The sequence below is a fragment of the Parus major genome, chromosome 2 (assembly GCF_001522545.3).
Source record: "Parus major isolate Abel chromosome 2, Parus_major1.1, whole genome shotgun sequence".
NCBI lineage: Eukaryota > Metazoa > Chordata > Aves > Passeriformes > Paridae > Parus > Parus major.
This window is the reverse complement of record NC_031769.1, coordinates 26,998,841-27,003,684: the sequence shown is the minus strand read 5'-3', so window position 1 is coordinate 27,003,684 and position 4,844 is coordinate 26,998,841.

Here is a 4,844-nt window from a genome sequence, read left to right as displayed (position 1 = left end):
ACCAAGTCTGCTTTTCTTTTTTCTTTTCTTTTCTCTCTTTTTTTTTTTCTTGTCTTGCGTAAGTTTTAATAATAAAGAATCTGCGGGTTTATATCTTTATGAAGTCCCTCCCCTTTGCATTCACTAACTCTGCTGTCTGCCTGTACAAGTGCAGGCTGAGCAATAGCAGAATACTTCTGCTGCCTTGGGTGACTTCAACAGAGGGGGAATCCTTCTGCAGTGCCCTGTCTGAGTATTCCATCAGTGCCATCAGTGGTACCAGTTAGCACTTGTGAATCCTCTTCCAGCTCACCATTTTGGTGCCTTATGGTCACTGATGCCTCAGACTGAATGTACTGGGTGAATTTATCCTTCTTTTGTTTGTTTCTTCAAGCTGTTAAGGTTAAATAAATGATGTATTCTTTAACTTTCTAGCCATAAATTGTTTAAACTTGATTATGTTTGCTTTTAGATAACAAAAAGTTCCTTAAACTAAGCTGAGTAACACAAGCAAAGATAAGAGTTTTCTTTGAGGTCTGATTATGGCTTTGGACAACACTTTAAAGCCTACTAACAACTGTAAATCAATATATGTCAATTACATGTACATGTGGCTGCCAGAACAAATTTGTTCTATATTTATTTACTTAGTTTGGCTGCTACCAGTTATTTCACCTTTTATCAAATACAAGCAGCATGAAGCTAACAATGAATAATGATGCAAATGTAACGATCCTATTGACTGAGTCAGATTAGTTGCTTGAGAGAGATTGACTGCACCTACTGAAAGAGAAGATACTTAGGTAATGGACTTAGATGAAGTAAATATCAACTGAAACTCTTACAGAATGGACATCATGGTATTCTCCTCCTGAGAATATCTAGATAATAGTCAATTCTTGTCAGCAGCTGTACCACAGCCCTGCTTCTGGGAACATTAAGGTTCACCATCATAATGGCCTCAGCTCAGAAAGTTCAGAAATACCACAGAATGAAAACACAAGGTAGTTTGACTTCAAAATACTAAAAATAGTTTACAGCTATGGTTTTCCTCAGCCTTATGACAGATACAGCCCCTTCTTTCTTTTTCTTTACCAGTTGCATGACCAGGTTTCCTGTGCCATGATTTCAGCCCTGCCTGTGATCCTACACTTAAACAGTGAATATAGAGAGCTGTCAAGTACAGCACTACTCACTCTTAGGAACAAATGGGGAATCAATACTGCCTGAACTCATTATCTGCTGGTGCATCTGCATTGCTTGTAAAAATTGTTATTCCTAATAAGTGACTAACTCAGCATCCATTTGTCTGCATTAATGTGATTATTTCGAGATTTTTCTCTATTTCAAACAATCCTTCAGACAACTGCATAATTACAGGAAGGTATTATCTCTGTGATATTATGGCCAAGTTAAAATGTGTGATGGGAACTTTGATTCGTACACTAGATGTGCTCTTTCCACTTATGCTTCAAAGATGTGTGAATAAGATTTTCCTCATTTGTTCAATGACCGGTGCATATGAAATCCCATCTTCCTGATGCAAAAAGAAGTCCAGTCATTTATTTACATAAACACTGGATCACTCAGCCATCTTCAATGCTATATTTTTAAAATAAATTTATAAGGTAGACTTGTCAGTTTTCTAAGCTTGGGAGGCGACTGCCAGTTGTGGTGCCCCAGACTGACATCCAGCTCGCAGCACCAAATTGGTTAGGGGCCTCACCCTTCACCTGCCCCTGAGCTAGGACTCTGTCATTGTTGGGTACATGGCTGTAATTTGAGTAAGAGAGGCCTGTAAGAGAGGGAAAGAATGAAATATAAGATCTGGTAGTAATGCTCTTTCTTTAGCAGTAGCAAGACACAACCATTGCTGATTTGCCAATAGTTTGTATTAGGTGTAATCTAGATAACTTTCTATAAGCTACCAAAGCAGAGTAGTTCCAGTAGAATATGCTGTAGTCTCCTGAGGTTCACTTACATGGGCTTTTATCTGCCCATGTACCTGCAGATACAGTGACAAAATGGTCTTTTTGTTCCTGTGGTTTGCACAGAGCAATGCAATCTGTTCGTTGCTATAATGGACATTAATCATTACTCATACATATGTGTGGAGTATTCATTTATTGGTCAATCCGACTTTGATAAGAGGCATCATTATTACAGTCTCCATGAGTTAATGAAGTGGTAAATGCTTCTGTTACAAGTCTTGGAAAGGAAAGCCAAAGAATGGGGTGAGATGAAGCATTGAAACTTACATTGAGCAATTCACTGTTTTGATTTGTTTTTTTAATGAAACCTTTCTAATAATACAATTATTTATATTTTTATACATTTTGCTTGCATGGTTTTGGGGATTTTGTTGTTTTTATTTGTTTGGTTGGTTTTTTGGTGAAAATAAGAATTTACATTATCTGATATCAAAGCAAAAAGGTGTCCCCCATATTTTATCCACAGAATAGAAATAGGGCAGCTTGCTGACACGCAGCCAGATTCAGACTCATCAGAGTTCCTCCATCAAGAAGTCCCACACAAACAGGAGAATATATGGTTTAGTTTTTATCTTCTTTCCCTTTTGGATGTTTCTGCCCAGGCTCTCAGCCTGGATTCTGACACTGAAATGCTTACAGTTGTACTGATCTGCATACATGTGAGATGCTTCTGTGAATACAAGGCCAAAACCTGAAAGGCTTTGAGTCAGCAGTGTTGTTCATGTGCATAAAACTGTGCCAACATCTGCAAGATCAAGGCTCAGGGGAGCAATTAGCACAGATGGTTTTGTGTGGTGCCTATCTGTCTGTTAGGGCCTGGCCTGGGACCAGCTCCTCATTTCACACTGGTCAGTGAGTAACGTTTCATATCAGCTCTAGTTTACTTCTGGTCTGAACTGAACTGGAAATGATGAAATGGGATTTGACCTCTTAATGGGCCCATTTCTCTTTCCAAAAATTTGAAATGCTAATACATTATTTTTTTTATAGACTTATATGAAATTAATTTGAAAGTCACGCTCTGGCTATATTCCTTTTATTATACATACTCAACAAATATATAGTAAGGATAATTGAACTAAATGAATATTTGAATATTTTCATGGTCTAATTCACTGTAGTTCTCCTCTGACCTGAGTTAGCATGGTTTGGGTTTTGGTTTGTTTTTTTATTGTTTTTTGGTTGAGCTTTTTGTGTGGGTTTTGTTTGTTTGTTTGTTTGAGTTATTTCTTCTTTTTTTTTGTGGGTTTTTTAGTTGGTGTTTTTTTTTTGGAGGGGGAGCATTTGTTTATTCTCACTTTTTTGAAAGAGGGTTTCAGGGTCTCCTATGTTACACAAATCTTCCTCCTTCCTCAGAGGTGGAGTGTAACTCATGTTAAGACTACAAGGCCATTTTTTGCATGTGTGTGGCCTTTCCTTCCTGAAGGCCCAGTAAGTGACTTTTGGTCTCCAGTTTATTCCTTTGAGAACACATAATACTTTCAATGTATAATTCAACTAAATTAGCAAATCTTGTTTCATTAGAACCCCCTCACTAAATGAGCAGGGAGCCTAATTAGATGTCAGCCCCCTGGGGTACACCAGCACCTGCAGAAGCAGGCTTAGATCTCAGGTGTAAGCCTGGGGGTGATTTATCTCTCCCCTCCCACCCCTTCCCTTACCAGACTTGTTATTTTACCTTTAAATGCTGATGGATTGCCAGCTCCTGAGCTGTGATGGATTCTGTGTGGCAGGGTGGGTGACAGTGAAGCAGCTGTGCAAGAACAAAGGCTGGTTTGTTGGTGCCTGTGTGATTCTATGGGTTCTTTCTTTTCATGGCAGCAATTTAGACATGCAATAATTTGGCAGTTTTGTACTTATATTGGACTTCTGCACCCAATTTGTGAGAATAGCAAAATTTTGACATCTCTTTAAAACAAGAATGTTTATAATGTAAGCATTTCTTTTTATAGATAAAAACAAAAAAAATATAAACGTATATTTTTAAAGAGTATATTTCCACTATTCTTCACTAATCCACTAATCTTTTCCATCTTAGTGCAGGGAAAATAGAGTAACAGAACACAGATGAGGAGAAAGGTAATTTTATGATGAATTTCCTTTCACAATGCTTTTCTCCCCACCACACCTATGTAAAATACTTCCAGATTTTTTTGTTATTCAGAAGACTTTCTACAATACTTGCTTGCAAAATGCTGTTTTCTGCATATAATAAGGAATACTTCTACTGTCTGTCAGTAACTTGAAGTACACACTGCAGTTGGATGGATAGGATACTTCAATGTTGGTATTCTTATTTAAACTAATATGCAAAACTCCAATCATTCCAAAGACAAAGGAGACCAAGGGCAAAGTATTAATTAACATGTGAAAAAGGTTGCTGGGGGCAAAAAAACCATATTAGCATCTAATGTGAATTAGAAATGAATAAATTTCTGGAATAGTTAAAATGATTTAATATTTACAGCTTTTTTTCAATAATTGAAATTATACTGCCAAGTTTTTAAAAAAACACTTCTGCTCTCAGTGAGGTGACACCATGAGAATGACTTCCCGTATTTGTTCTTTAGTCTTCTTTATAATTCTTCTAGCTTTACTTTGTAACTGATCACAGTAAAAATGTGGTCATACTCTACTTTTTTCCTTAAAGGTAAACTACTCTATTTGCATTAATCTTTAATACTCTGTTGGCATATGGCTTCACTAACAAAATATATACACAGACAAAATAAATGGAACTTTTGTTTTGTTTTTTTTCCTACAATTGAAAATATGCCTGAACTTTTAACCATGTTATCAGAAAAAAAAAAAATATTGGTGTGACTATTATTATGGGGGGGGGGGGAAGAAAATACAGAGAAAGCAATATGGAGT